This window comes from Ptychodera flava, chromosome 11, assembly GCF_041260155.1.
Source record: "Ptychodera flava strain L36383 chromosome 11, AS_Pfla_20210202, whole genome shotgun sequence".
Classification (NCBI taxonomy): Eukaryota; Metazoa; Hemichordata; class Enteropneusta; family Ptychoderidae; genus Ptychodera; species Ptychodera flava.
The window spans coordinates 36,432,922-36,449,489 of record NC_091938.1 but is presented as its reverse complement, the minus strand read 5'-3'; the positions used below and the strand labels follow the sequence as shown (position 1 = coordinate 36,449,489).

Below are 16,568 nucleotides of genomic sequence, written 5' to 3'. Positions count from 1 at the left end.
CCCTCGGACTACCATATGTAGCTATGACTTCATCAAAAAGTATTTTAGCTACTGTTTCAGCTCTTGCATTTCGCAATGGATATGCTAATGGGAATTTAGAAAAATAATCAGTGAGAACTAAGATGTATTTATGACCATTATAAGTCCGAGGCAAGGGGCCTACAATATCCATCCCTAACTGATCCCAGGGTCCAGTTACGGGAATGGGCATTAATTTAGCATGTACAGGAGGGATAGCCCTCTTCCTTGTATGACAGTGTGCACATGTCTTGATATATAAATTTATGTCCCGTGGCATCCTTTCCCAAAAATACCTCTGTCGTAAAACACCCAACGTTTTGGAATAACCCAAGTGTCCACCTAGAACACAGTCATGGGCCCTCTTGATTACATAATTCTTTAAAGAAGCTGGGATTACTACCTGTCTTACACAATCAGTTTTACGAGCTGCTTTTCCTGTAGGTTTCCAGTAGTGGTACAACACTCCATCAACTATGTCGTAGTTAGGGGCCATATTAACTATTTTCCTGGCTAATTTATCATTCAGGGGCAATTCACTCTGTTCTAGATATTTAATTACCTGTTTCAGGTAAGAGTCATTCCGCTGCTCATCTTTCATTCTAGTTATTACCTCTTGATTTAAGTCATTACCATTATCCTCATTATCACTCCCTGTAGGGGATCTACTGTGTATTGATGATTCTGTTAGAGATTCCGCTTCCGACTCTGTTTGTGTACCCCCCTCTACATTATTTATCAATGGAATTTCTAGTTGACTTGTATTTACAGCCTTGTCAACCAACTTAACCTGGTCATCTAAATTATGGTTAATCTGGGGGGCCTGCTCTAAATCAGTTACATCAGAGGGGTGTCCCTCACATTGTTGATAGGGCCTCCTAGACAAGCCATCCGCATTCATGTGCTTCCTTCCAGGTCGGTAAACAATATCATAATTGTACTGCTGCATAGTTATTATCCAACGACCAAGTCTACCACCAGGGACCTTCTGTTTAAACATATACGTTAGGTTTGAATGGTCAGTCACTATGGTAATATGATTACTCCGTATGTATGGATCACAATATCGAACAGCATGTATAACAGCTAAGGCCTCTAACTCAGTCACAGAATAATTTCTCTCATGCCTATTTAAACTTCGTCCCCCATACAAAATAACCCGCTCGACACCTTCCTGCTGTTGTGCTAACACAAATCCCAAAGCGTAGGTGGAACTATCTGTGTAAATTATAAACTCCCCATTCATATCAGGATAACCCAAAATAGGCGCTTCACACAAAGTTTGTTTCAATTTGGCGAATGCTTCTTCACATTGATCATTCCACTCAAATTTAGTGTCCTTTGCCAACAATTTATGCAATGGCCTCGCGATAATTGAAAAATTCTTAATGAATTTTCTATAATAATTTGCCAACCCCAGAAAATGACTTCAATTGTGTAACAGTGTGAGGGCGGGGATAATTTCGAACAGCTTCTACTTTGCTTTGATCCACAGAGATCCCATCCTTGCTAATTATGTGTCCCAAAAACCTAACATTCTTTTGCATGAACTGACATTTACTGGGCTTTAGTTTCAATCCTGCTTGACGTAATCGCGTCAATACAGTATCAAGATGTTGGAGATGCTCTTCAAATGTGTTACTAAAAATAATTATGTCATTAATATAACACAAAACATATTTCCACATAATATTACGTAATACAAATTGCATGGTACGTTGGAAACAACTGGGACTATTTCTTAACCCTTGGGCAAGTCTCCTATATTGATATAACCCCTGATGTGTAACGAAAGCAGTTTTAGGCCTACTCTCCTCATCTAATTCTAACTGAAAAAATCCTGATTGTAAATCTAAAGTTGAAAAATACTGGGGGTTGTTTCGCCCTAACATTTCCAATGATTCATCGGTTCTGGGCAAGGGAAATGAGTCAGGAATTATTCAATAAACGAAAGTCCGTGCAGAATCTGAAGGAAGAGTCTGGTTTTTTGACCAAAACGACTGGACTTGCGAAGGGGGAGGTGGAGGGTTCAATAATACCTTGTCTCAATAAGGTTTCAACTTGATTCTCAATTTCATGTCGCTTCTCTGGGGTAACTCGATAGGGTTGGCGGCGGAACGGTATGGCACCCTCTTTCAACTTAATGTTGTGTTTAATAACATCACAATGACCTAGTTGACCCGTAGAATCAACAAAAGCCTCAGAATTTCGTAACAATACATTTTTAAGTTGTTCCCTCTGTTTTGGAGTGATATCTAATTCATCTAATTTCATTTGATTTAACATATCAGACTTCTCACTGGCACAATCTTCAGTTTGAGCAAAGAGCGTATTAATCATGGGATCTGTTAAACGGAGAATTTGACTTCCCTTGGGCAAAACAGAAAATGTACCAACAACAGTATTTTTCCTAATTCTTACTTCAGTATCAAATGAATTTACAATTCTAATTGGGAGTGATCGTTTACTTGAATAGGCCAAACCACGGGCTACTAAAATACCAGGCGTCAATCGGGTCTTTTTGTCAGAAATACATCCCAAAATTCCATCAGAGTACTTATGTGGCACCTTTGCAGAAATCACCATTTCACATTTAGGAGGAATTATTACCTCGCTACTAACTCGAAGGGGTACATTAGAACGCAAACGTAAATTATTAGCATTAAAATCAATAACAGCTCGATAACGCTTCATAAAATCTAAACCTAAAATCAAATCATGATACAATGAATTAACAAAATGAATATACAGCATCACTCGCTTATTACCGATAAAAGCGGGAACTTTCATAAATCCTATTATATTCATGTTACCATTATTTGCAGTTTGTACCTGTGAATATCGTGATTTCAGCATAGGGTAATTTCGCAAAGCAGGGACTTTATCCAATAATCGAATAGGTGCTACCGTAATATGAGCCCCTGTATCAATCAAAGACTTTACATTTTGATTAAAAATTAACACAGAAATTAAATTCTCATGAAAAACACCAAACCCTTTGTCATCAGAAAAATCACTACCTGTTTGATTTATAACTGGCAGAGTCTTATCATCACTATAACATGGCCTATAATCGGTCGACTCTCTAGAACTTATTCTCCGACGGGGCCTTACATGTTTAAATGACTCCGTGGACACCGTCGGGCAATGTGCCCTTGTTCCCCACAATTATAACATTTACGAAAATCTAACTGAAAATTTTGTTGGTTTTGAGGGCAATTTGGAGCACTATGTCCTATTTGATAACAACGGTTGCATCGTACCTGTGCATGTTGGAGGGTCCGTCCCCCGTAGACTTGCTTCGGTCGCTGTGGTTCCCTTAGAGGTCGGCGATCGTCTATCTTTGTCTTTATGTCTTTCACTTCTTGTTGGAGCCCGCCGAGTTTTCCGATGATTTGTTGTAATTCGTCATTGTCCCTTGACGGTTCCTGGGGTAGTGCTGTTACAACTTCGGCTGTTTTGGCTTGTAGATAAGCAGAGGCAAAGTCCGCAGGAGCCTTTCCCGCGACGAAAGCTTGGATGGGTGGTCGCAGTCCGTTGATGAAAAAGGATAAAATCTCCCGGTCGGTTTTCTGAGCCTTCTCCCCCTTTTCCTTCAACATGGTTGCATATTGTTCGACAGTTTGGGTCGGTTGTTGTTTTAACTTGAACAACATCTGATCGTATAACCAAATTGGGCCGCACTTACCGAATCGATCCAGAAATGCAGTCCCTAGGGCCTCCATATCGTTTTTCGCATCATCAGGCTGGCTATGGTACCATCTTTCGGCTTCACCAGTCAGGTAGAGACTGATTCCCCTCAGTTGTTTCTCCGTTGGCCAGTTTTTGAAGGTTACGTAGTCTTTATACCTCTGCCACCATCTCCGTGCGTTTTCATCCTCTCGACCATGAAAGACGCCGGGACCAATACCATTATCATCGCCGTTGTTAAGGCGGATTTCAGTCAGTTGAGTGACAATATTCCGCTGCCACTCAGTAGTTTCTTCACCGGCTTCTGGCTGGGGCTGCTGCTGTTCCTCGTCGGCCATTCTAGAGTAGTGCCTTCCACTACGAGTTGTCATACACTTTACAATGTGAGCTTGCTTGTTACCCGTCGGATGTCTCCACCAAGTGTTATAGTTGTACTCGCCGGTCTGGGGAGCGTACTCACTGCTGAGAGGTACTTCGAGATCTTAACAGAGTAGAGACTCACAGAGTTGTTGGATATCAATCGATGGTGGTTTATTACTGAAGTGTAAAGTTTACACATCAGATGCCCAGCTATCTCCGACTGAAAATAGTGGGCGATCATCCCTTTTTAACAAGAAATTCTAACATATTAATTAGATTAAAAGAGTCAATCCTCCAATCACTAATCAACTAATATTTCTTGATTGGCTATTGATCATATAAAATCATACATAATCTGCATAAGTGACATCATCGTTATACAACATTCCTTAACTTACGTAATCGTCCCAGGGTCTTGTCTGGAATTTTAAATATTGACTATAAGAATTTACTCTACTGCCTTGACACTGGTTGTCACAAACAAAAGTGTCTATTTTTGTCCTTGATAATTAAGTGTCACTAGATGTCACTAATAAAAGTGTCCATCTTTATCCTTGATAATTAGGTGTCAATGACGTCAATACATTAAATGTTCATACAACGAAGTTTATATTAAAGCGCAGTGGTCGTCGCGCTGCGCATCCTCCTGAGGGGGTCCCCCTCTGTTGTAAACAAATCCAAGAACGCTGCACATGTTACGGGTTGATTGTAATGTTTGCTATATTGCCGCTTGTTAAAATGGCGGCTGATCTGTCACAAGCATACCAACTAACCAAATGTAACACGCAATAAAAGGTCAATTAATCTAAGTTAAATATCTGCTGAATATTGAACAATAATTGCACGCTGGATTGAGATCACATTTGCTCATGATTTTCTTGAATCAGTTGAATGGGGCTCGGCTACTGTTATCGCTCGAGCCATAGAGCTAGACGTACGCGTGTACGCATGTATACGCCAACAGACTATCAACGACCGGGCTCTAGTTTTCGACATCGCTAGCAAGGACGAGAGCTTTCATTTCAAGAGGCCCGACAGGAGTACAACAAGTTGTACAAAGACAACAACTCAAACTACAGAAATCTACAGCTCGCAGAGCAATGCCCGCTGCAGCAAGAAGCATCTCTGCATCCGTTCCGTTCCGTGGTCTGTATGAACGTCCGTGTCAAACCGGGTATATGGCGCGCTACACTCGGCTGTGGAGAATCCAACTCAACTACAAAGTTTACCCCGTTTTGGGGTGCAAACGAGAATTCGGAGTACAGGTATCAAGTCAAGCGAAGGACCTTTCATAGGTCTTCTTGTTATGTGGGGGTTATCTCACTTGAAAGAGGATTCAGACCTACCCGGCAATCAGGAGGTACAACAACGAAGTTTGCCCAGCACCGGTAGGCCTACACCAGCTAGCGGTTGGATCACTGCCATGACCGTGCACAGGACCGGGGCACAGGATCTCTCGATACGTCTATGCACGGTGTAGCCGTGCAATTTTCCTGCCAAATGCCGCGAAAACCCGCTCGTTTTGTCTATTGTTTCCTGTCATTTTACTATTTCTTACCACGTAATACTAGGAGAAGTAAGACATGGTGATCAACAGTTGGTTGTGGGCCAAGTCGTCGCGGGCCGGCCGGTACGTTGTGGGACCGGATTCTCTATATCCGTGTACGTCAACGCGGTGACCGTCTCCCAACAACATCTCCCGTGTCCTGCTCTGGCTTGCCGATCATGGTCTTGAGTGTAATTTTTGTGGTAGGCATTGTGCTTGTTGCTGGTCTACATATATAGGCAATGTTGCAGATGTTGATAGTTATGTATTTTCACTGTACTGTACATAGCATTGTGTACAACCTGCGTGATCGCGCGCGATCAAACCTTTTTGTTCACTGTGTCTGCGTACAGTGAACTCAGCGACATAATAATTTGCTGAGTTTAGTGTCCCAATGTTCGTAGCTCTACACGAGTTTATAGATAGAAATACACCACTGAAGTTCGTTTCCGATCTTAATATTTTACTATTGCATGATGTTGAGTCTTACAAAGGCCTTAACGAAGTGGGGGACTGCTCCCATCTCACTCCTATTGAAGTTGAGAAGACTTATGTTTACAAAAATTTATGTTTATCAACAAAAAAATCACGCACGCGCAGCGCGACGACCACTGCGCTTTAAGATGTGTGAAAATTCATAATGATCATTAACCCTTACACAGATTTGAAAAGTTCAGCCCTTTCGTTCACTGACCTTTGTACAGATCCCGAAATTACACAAAAACTATATCAGTAAGTCAAGAAAATTTAGTCTGTAACAGTTATGATGCATTCTGTTTCATTTCTGCCATTATGCTATCTTGATATTTATTTGTGTTTTACTGGTTTTGGTTATGATGCATTCTGTTTCATTTCTGCCATTATGCTATCTTGATATTTATTTGCGTTTTACTGGTTTTGGTTATGATGCATTCTGTTTCATTTCTGCCATTATGCTATCTTGATATTTATTTGTGTTTTACTCGTTTTGGTTATGATGCATTTTATTTGACCCTTGCAGTTCCTAATACAATAAACTTGAGAGTAAAATTAGTGGGCGATGGGTATGGTGTTTTAAGAACTGTTTCAGCGATGGGTATGGTGTTTTAAGAACTGTTTCAGCGATGGGTATGGTTTTTTAAGAACTGTTTCAGCGATGGGTATGGTGTTTTAAGAACTGTTTCAGCGATGGGTATGGTGTTTTTAAGAACTGTTTCAGCGATGGTATAGTGTTTTAAGAACTGTTTCAGCGATGGGTATGGTGTTTTAAGAACTGTTTCAGCGATGGGTATGGTGTTTTAAGAACTGTTTCAGCGATGGGTATGGTTTTTTAAGAACTGTTTCAGCGATGGGTATGGTGTTTTAAGAACTGTTTCAGCGATGGGTATGGTGTTTTAATAACTGTTTCAGTCTACACCTAGTATAACTTAAGATAAGTAATTGTGTTTCCTATATGGACACTTGGTAACAAGTTAAATAAGGTGCCTATCTTGTAAGATTTTATACCTTCAAAATGTAGTAATACTAACGCCTTCCGCACATTTCTTTAGATTTATAATTATATGGGAAATATAAGATTTCTAGATTTACTTTATTAAAACAGATTAACGTGTTAGGGGAATATATTTGTTATAGCTAGAGTACAACCACACCCACAGGTTATGTCCTCTACTCTGATGATGTGACGCGAAAACACCACAGCTGCGGCGGTCGCAGATTGGTAATTGACTGTGGTCACTGTGTACCTACGCCCGCTACGTCCAAAATGCACAGCAAATGGAATTACCCACAATTCATTCTGAATCGTACACAGCGACAATAAAAACCTGCCACGCATGTTGTAGTTTTCAGCTTGAAAATTGTTATTGGACAAAACTATTAATATTGTTTGAAAAATTGGCAGCAAAGTATCACCGTCAAGTGTAAAGTATTTGTGCATACCTCCAAATATCGTGCTCCCAAAGAACTCATTGAGAAGTTATGCAGTAAAATACCATTCCTGCCATAATGTTAATAATAGTATGAATGGCATGGGGTTATGTCCTTTTGCCAAGTTCGACAGAATTCGGTTTGTCATGCCCTGGCTTTTGAAATGTCAAAATTCAAATTATATGCAAGAAACTGGTCCAGGCATGTCTGAGTAATGGCTCTTGACATAAAAAAGTCAGAACACCAGATGTGAACCAAAAATGTTCTCATGTTCAGTAAAGAAGAGACTTCCTATAATTTGCGATACTGCTAAAATTAAAATGCCTTTCTTGACTGGTAAATCTTTGTATGATCAACATCTGCAGCACGTTTCATCAGATTTAGTGCAGTCATTCAGAATATAGATCTCTCATTACAAACATTGTTTCCCTGTTCAGCCAATCTGGGCTACCACACTAATCACAAAAGGTCATTAAAATTAGGTCAATAAATAATTTATCAACAGGATGTCACTATTCACTTTTACACTACTAAAAGATCAACATCTGTACCATGTTTCATATAATATCACACTAATTTGGAAACTTCATTAAATATGCAAATTGGAATAACTTAACATGATACTGATAAACGTCATTATACACGGTGAAAACAACATGAGCTCAACATCTATATCAAGTTTCAACAAATCTGATGAAGTAGTTCTTGACGTATCAGCCTAATCATTAAAATTCATTAAATATGCAAATACGCAATTAATTGACATGATATGATTTATGTCTTTGCATGCTACTACAACACTTTGAGATCAACATCTGTACCGAGTTTCATCAAATTTGGTGCAATATTTCTGGACATAGCACACTAATTAGGAAAGTTCATTAAATATGCAAATTAGCAATTAATTGACAAGATACTGCTGAATGTCTTTGTTTGCTATTACAACACTTTGAGATCAACATCTGTACCAAGTTTCATCAAATTTGCTGCGGTATTTCTAGACATATTTCCTTAATTACAGAAATTCATAAAATATGCAAATTATCAATTTCATGACACAGTCCTGCAAAATGATTTTGCACACAACTACAGCTATGGTAGATGAATGTCTGTACCAAGTTTCATCAAATTTGAGTCAGTATTTCTTTACATATAATCTGAATTATGAAAATTCATTAAATATGCAAATTAGCAAGTAAATGATATGATCCTGGTAAATGTCTTTGCATACTGTTACAGCTCTGGTAAATCGACTATCTGTACCAAGTTTCATCTAAGTTGAGTGGGTATTTCTTGACATAGCACCTAAACTACAAAAATCATCAAACATGCAAATTAGCTATTAATTGACATGATCCTGCCAAATGCCTTTGCACAAAGTTACAACTCTGGTATGTATATATCTGTAAAAAGTTTCATCAAATTTGAGTCAGTATTTATGAAATATCAGTGGAATTTATGAAAATTCAAAAAATATGCAAATTAGCAATTAATTTATACAATATTGACAAATGTCTTTATGTTCTATTAGGGCTGTACGTGACCCACTGTGTAAAAAGTTTCATCAAACTTGGTGCACTCTCTTTAGAAACAGAGCTCTTTTTCCAAAAATCACTAATTATGCACATTAGTGCTAAATATGCATGCCACATCAAAAATAAAAAACAATGGGCATATGTATGCCATAGTGTATTATCCTTGTCCCAAATTTGAAAGGAATTGGCCCAGCCATGTTCGAGATATCTGCGTGAACAGACAGACAGACGGTCAAGATATCTGCGTGGATAGACAGATAGACAGAACCCAAATCATAAGTTGCCCTGGACTTTGTCCCCCCCCCAAAAAAAAAATTGTGCTGTTCTGATAACATGGTTTTCAAAAGTAGGGTAGGTACGTTGGCAGGAATTTTTTCCAAACTATTTTTATTTTTAAATATGCATTTTTCAGGGATTCAGGGCGGTCAAACACTGGCCACAACATTTCCAGAAAAATGTTTCATACATATAAAAGGGAAAATAAACATAAAAAACATCCTCGTTGAAGCAAAAATCATATGCTAAGTAACGAGCGTGTGATTTACGTTTTTTTAACTTCCGTGTTTACGTAGCTCTAAAAGTTTAGGGTTGGCAGGTGAAAAATAGGGTAAGTCGGGTTATTGGAACAGCACAATTTTTTTTGTTTGGTCTAATAAAAGCTTACACTAAGGGCTCTTCCACCAGACAAGCAACCATCATTAGTCATTTCTAATTTGCAGGACAGAAACACATTAATTTTAAAACAAATTCAAAAGAAGACAAACCTTTATGTTCATATTCATAAGAGAAACTTATTTTCTTACACTAAATAAATAAACTCACACAATACAATAGCAATTTCAATGAAAGAATATGATTTATTATGTAATAATTTATCATATAAAGGTATTTGTCAGCACTCTCTTTTATCATATGCAAAAAATTTCAAATTTTGTGCTGGGAGCGGGCTACCCAACCCTTCCTTCGTGCCAAACAGTGAAATAATCTGAAGGCAGGGAGGTAGGATTTGACCAATGCTCTGACCAGCAATAGGGTGTTTACTCACCCTTTCAATGTCCAAACAAAGAGAGATGAAAAATTCCATCATTATCAACATTTCACAAAAACAGATCTCTGGGAAGTATTTATAGCACACGATGCATTTCAATATTTACACAGGTATTAATTGGGGTCAGAGGTTACCAGCACTTGACCCACCGTTGGGGAAGGTCTTTACCACCTTACCCGTAGAGTTCTCCAGTGAAAACAATATCTATATCATTTGTTGATGTCATGCTTTCCCTATTTATGGGGTCAGAGGTTACCAGCACTTGACCCACTGTTGGGGTAGATCTTTACCATCGTACCCACAGATTCCTCAAATCACGACTTAAATTCCAATGACATCATGGTTCACTGTTTGTGTAAAAATGTAAACACATATTTATGGGGTCAGAGGTTACCAGCACTTGACCCACCGTTGGGGAAGGTCTTTACCACCTTACCCATAAAGAAAATGAATCACAACATTGTTGCCATGGTAATCCTTCTCTTAATTCCTCCATCTCCATTAAATCTCCTTTCCATGACACAGAATTGACATATCCATGATCCAATCTCCATCTGGCTGTCGATGAGTTGACAATATCATACATCAGCCAGGTTTCATTCAATCAGCTTACACTTATTGGTCCAGGTCAATTCAGATGTAACCAATTCTTCAGCTCTTCTTCCACTGGGATACTCTTCCATTTGGATTGTCTTCCACTGGGATAGTATTCCACTAGGATAGTCTTCCACAGAAAATCCATTCAAATCCATAGACTCTCTAAACATATTTCCATGCTGAATATATATATGATGCATAGTCAGAGCTGAGCTGCCTTCATTGCCTCTGGCATTGGTCTACATACAGTTTCTCCAACACATCACAGGAAAGTAATGCAGATTTTCAAATGGCTTGTATAATAATACCATTTTGACAAATCTTGATAGAGAGCAGTATGGGAGCATTTACCAATACAGGGCCCTGAGTGTTAATACTAATTGTGATAAAGATTGAAGGGTAATTGGGGGAGGGAGGGTAATTACATTTTTTCCTACTTGGAAGAATAAAAACAAAGTGAAAATTAAATGATTCATGATGAGAAGTTTTACAAACATTGCTCATTAAACTCAAAAGGCATTTCTCTATCTCAGTGATAATTAATACATTTCTTGTGTATATTTTACAAACATAAATGCTGAAACAAAATCACTTTTTCATTCCTATTATGATGAAATTTGTACATCCAGTAAAAGTAAAATGTAATATACCTCCCTAAAACTGAACAAATGAAAAGTAAGTACATTTTTCACAGTGTTTGTCTGTTACTATTAGATAAGTGAATGAATTTGAATAAAAGTGTAGGTATCAACTTTGGTATATTCCAAAACCATGTTCACATTTTGAACAACTTTTTTTAATGTCACAAAGTGAGAAATGTCACAAAGAGGAAAATAAAAAATGCCCGCATGGGGAAGCTTGCAGAATGACAGATATGTGAAAATTATGTGACATTAAATTGAGAAAACAAACTATGGAACTCAGGACATGAAACATCAGCTGATGGCTGTAAAAGTGATGATTTTGAAAGAAGTTTTGAATTTTTGATGATCCAAACATAAATTCAGAAAGAATTTATTTTTTTCAGTCATTTAACAAAACTTTTTTTTTCAAAACAAGGATAATCTGTTTCTTTATGTGGAAAAGTTGTAAAAATATGAGTGTATTGCATGTGTTAACTTGATTCATGAATCCGCATCAACAATGGCATTGAGAAATACTGACATGGATGGATAGATACTGAATTGATTCGAAACATAATCTTGTGACTATTTTCACGGGTAAGTTTTTTCCAGCTGCCCTGTCCTGTGTAGTTTCAAAAGTTCAAGGAATTATTGGAAATATCAATCCCTGGAAAATATTTTTTTTTCTGATTGCTTTTGAAATTGTATCCCTGACAGGAAAACCTTGGGACAAAGTGCAAAACAGATTCTAGAATCAGGTTGAGCTATTACTGGTTTTGAAGTGCACCCTGAATGAAGCAATCTTTACGGTCTACCATCGGTAGTCTGTATAAACATCACCTGATTCACAGTGCACAGTGAGTGCATATATATTGATGTGTGTTTGTCTTTTCAGTGATATGTCAGAAATGTAAGAATAATCTCAATTTTGGCAATACCACATTTGTTTGGCATATGCATCAGATACCATGCATCAGTCATTGCTTTGGCCCTGGGTTTGTAAACATTCATTCATACATACATTCACATATTTGTGACATTTTCTGAAATCCCTTGTGGGAAAATTTATCATGATTTATCATTTAAACTTCTCATCAAAACATCAGGTTCTCATTTCATTAAATTTCTGGTAATATCCTTTTTGAAATGACATTATTTTGATTGCTATATTTGTGCACATACCAAACTACAATATGGCAGCTGATATGTTATTAAAGTGTGGATACAATGAACAGCTGTGATTCTAGAATTTGGATATGTGAACTGAAAACCAGAAGTTCAAAGTGTCACCTGTACAGTGTTGAAGTAAGCCAATCCCCAATTGCTGAATACTGTGAACTTTTGATGTGACATTTAATTTTGAAAATATTTCCTAATTTTTCTTACTTTGCTGCTGCAGACTGCAATAAATTTTATATGATAAAAAATTTGAATGTCAGTTTTGTGGAAATCAATACTGATAAAATTTGAGCAATATCTTGTATCCTCTCTTTAACAACTCAGGAAAATATGTTCACCTTTCAATCTTTACTCACAAATTTACAAGACTTACAGAAACTTCACATTTCATTGAAGATTTCCTGAAACAAATAAAAAACAAGATTTGCCATTAAAAAATTCATCAAACTCATCTTTTCTTTGGATGTATTATTTCTGAAACTCCATGACCTTGTTTCATTCAAAACAAGAGTAATGAATTGAGGGTTAGGTTAGCTTAACTTCATTTTAGAAAACTTTGATTAAAATAAGATATGAAAAGCTACTTATATCACCTTGGATTTATAACACAAACACTTTTTGCATAAATTACTGATAAAACATTTTTAAGAATTGAAAATGTTTATCCTAAGCTTTACAGAGAACAGATTAAAATTACAGATAAATGAAATGATAGGAAATATGGAAATATTTACTGCATAATACTTTTGACAAGGTAATAAAGCAAAATGAGTAAATAAACGGATAAATAACATATACTCACCATTTCTGTTTGTCTTGAGGACAGCAGGCCCCCTAGGCCAGTGTAGGGTGACACAGCTGTATGGATGTCTGGATGCAAGTCCAGTGCATGGATCGTTGTATCCCTGATGGTGGGTTCAGGGGAGTGTAACTTTACTCAGAAACTTCTGTAGGTTTGTTTTTAATGGTGTCTATGCATTTTTGTTTTGTCTGTGCTGCTATGGCAACAGCAGCGGCAACATAACCAATTGCTATTTTTGGTTTTCACACTGGTCACTTTAGGGTCCTTTGCCAGATATGGTTTCAAACTGATTGATTTTGCCACATTCTGAATATGGAAGGTTTAATTCTGTAATTGTCCTGTCTATTTTTAGCATATACTTTATAAAAAGAGAAAAGAACTAAATCAAACTGTAAATAATGATATCACATTAAAAGAGTTTGTTCATTTGTATTCTCAGCATTGCAAATCTCATGCTCAGAATATTTTGAAAACTCAATTTGAATCATGGTAAGTTCTTGTAAACAAGTTTTCTTCACTGTCAAATTTGCTTGCTAATTAATATTATATACAACGATGGTTAATGATATTTGATGTATATATCAAAACAACTACGCTCAACAAAACATTCTATTGTAAATGAAAACATGCTGTAGTTGCTTGGAACGAAACATATTAACAGTAAAATCTAAGCATACCAATATTTTAGGTAAATTAAATTTGATATAAAACTCATGTTATTTTTATACGAAAATTTATCATAAAGATTTAAATTTGATTACAGAAACAATCAGCGACTAATTAAATTAAAATAATGAAATAAGGGTTAGATTTTGGTTGTTAATTGTACGGACGTATATGGAAAAAAGACTACAATTCGATATTTATACACTTGACAAAAGACCTAAAAGTGACCAAACTGTCTGGAATTTTAAATTTGACAAATGCTCAAACAGCAAGATTTTTCAGCAGGCTTTTAACACTCGGCTGTTGAAAAGAGTAGAAAGAAAGCACATTTTAAAACCATAGAATGTTTACTGTTTCAAAATGTACATGCGCAAGGGAACTTTCCACATTGCCAAATAAAATGAAGACAGAGAGGCTAAATTTCCACGTAGAGTGATATGTAAAGAAATACATCCATGGCGGGGAAAGTGTTTACTTGGTTTCATTAAATTCAAGCCAGATTGCGGCCGAACTGGAGATGGCATAACTCCGCTGTGCATGCGTCGTCGCATTCCGAACTTTTGTTCAGGTATTGTAAAATATTAAACTGATGCAGTTATCTGAACAACGCGCAAGAAAATATTATTATATATTTTGTAGTAAAAAGTCTGATTTCATGACTCATAAGCGTCCACTCGAATGCATTTTTGCCATGTTACTGTATTTCTATTTGTCGTGGATAGAAACAAGCGCGCGTGATATGATGCGGCCAACGGCGGCCATGATTACACTTTAGTCTACTTGACTATGTTTGTATCGAAGCCATGAAGAATCCGAGGCTAGAGTAACACATATTTGCGCCTTTTACATATGAACGAATGTGCACGTTAATCAAGGTATGTTTAACATGTGATTGCTGTCATCGACCGTTCATGAAGATACGATTATTTCGTATGATGGACCACAAATTATGTTTCTTCTCAGTCGCGCCCAGCAGAACCGCATGCCTCGGTTACGAGAAAGACCGTTGTTGCAGATTTCTACGTGAACATTTAAATGTGAGTTTTGACGCAAAATACATGCAAGGAGCAGTGCCCGAATAATGCAGATAAGACATAATGTATTCACGTCCTCAAATCTGACCATTTCACTTACCTTTTCAAACGAGATGGTGGGTTATTTGATGATAAACATGGAGACTTTCAAATCACGCTGTTGCCGTCGCCGCGCCGCACAGAGTCAATGATCAGAAATGACAACAAATCTGTTGCGCTTGACGATGAACTTTTTGGCCAATCAGAAGGAGTGTACCATCCAATGACCGGGTCTGACTGGTTGAAGCCAATAAAACAGCGTTACACTAAAGATTAGTCGTTTCCTTTGTGTCTGATCAGATCATAGGGGCCTGCAGCGCTTGGCTCGGCTCTCATTGCTATTAAAATCAACTATGTTAACGTAACAGTTTGAATATATTTATACTCCTTAATCATGAAAATGGGAATTAAAAATGTCAGTTTACTGTGTTAAATGAGGAGCAAGCACACCCATTATGCAGAGAGTTCTCCGTTTTACGACCACACGGATGCTCACGCACTAGGCCTAAATACCTGCGTTTTGATGAGTCACAAAGTTTCGTTTAAAGTTCCATTAGCTGTATCTTCTTGCGATTTTTCCGTTAGTTTTGATTGAAATGATCACTGGCTCATGTTGAATAGCCTGTCAAATAACAGAGAATCGCATATTATTCGGAAACATTACGTGCCCTACAACTAAATAACATGTGATTTTACAACGAAAATTTCAATTTTTGTCCGGACAGAATACAAACTCTGTTGACACGCGGATTGCAACGTATAGGCATTCTTCTGCACCTGCGCGAGCCATTTACAGCAATTTCAAAATAAATATTCATTACTTATGCCCAGCACTTACGTCGTAGTCCATTGTCCGAGCACGTTGCGTAGCCAGATGTCTGGCAATCCTCGACGCAATGTTGTTTTGATCCCGCAATAAACGTGAACTTGTACATCTGGCGTGATCGCGGCGTCACCATATCTGCGTTCTCCCCAGCACGCTGAGCATGACGGACGTCAACAAATGAGCTCGGAAGGGAAACACGTTTGAACAAAAATTAGCAGTTTTATGTGGCTATAACATCACTAATCATGTTTGTTTTATCGTAAAACAACATTTTGCAACAATATGAGCCTCCAACATGGAATTTTCCGAGGTAAAAATGGTCAACAGTTACAATAATGGCCCTTTAATACATTAGAATAAATACAAAAAACAACCCAAAACAACAAAAGCAAACAATTGAGACGATTTTCCTTAAGGAAAAGCTGGCTTCCTATGGTGATCATCGAATAATATTAAGGAATGGGCCGTGAATTACCCACTGGTCGTCTCATCTCCGACAGCACTCAGTGAATATCATGTGCATCAGAAATAAAATATCCATAATTTGAGATTGTGAAATATCTTCAGTCAGAAATAAGAATATTTTACATATTTTACGTAAGAGTCGCAGTTTGTTTGTTGTGCACAATTGGTTTAAGTCGAAGTACTGAAAGAAGGCATATGTCATACTTTGCAAATGACCCGCGAAGTCATAAAC

The 16,568-nt window shown here is 37.5% G+C and overlaps 1 long non-coding RNA gene across 1 annotated transcript; it reads right to left on the bottom strand.

Moving 5' to 3' along the window:
• Positions 1 to 9,894: 9,894 nt before the first annotated feature.
• LOC139144183 (uncharacterized) lies at positions 9,895 to 13,794 on the bottom strand. Its single transcript, XR_011554782.1, has 2 exons — positions 13,307 to 13,794; positions 9,895 to 12,905 (listed from the first exon to the last, which is right to left on the bottom strand). It is a non-coding gene; the product is annotated as an uncharacterized lncRNA (long non-coding RNA).
• Between the last annotated feature and the right edge of the window lie 2,774 nt (positions 13,795 to 16,568).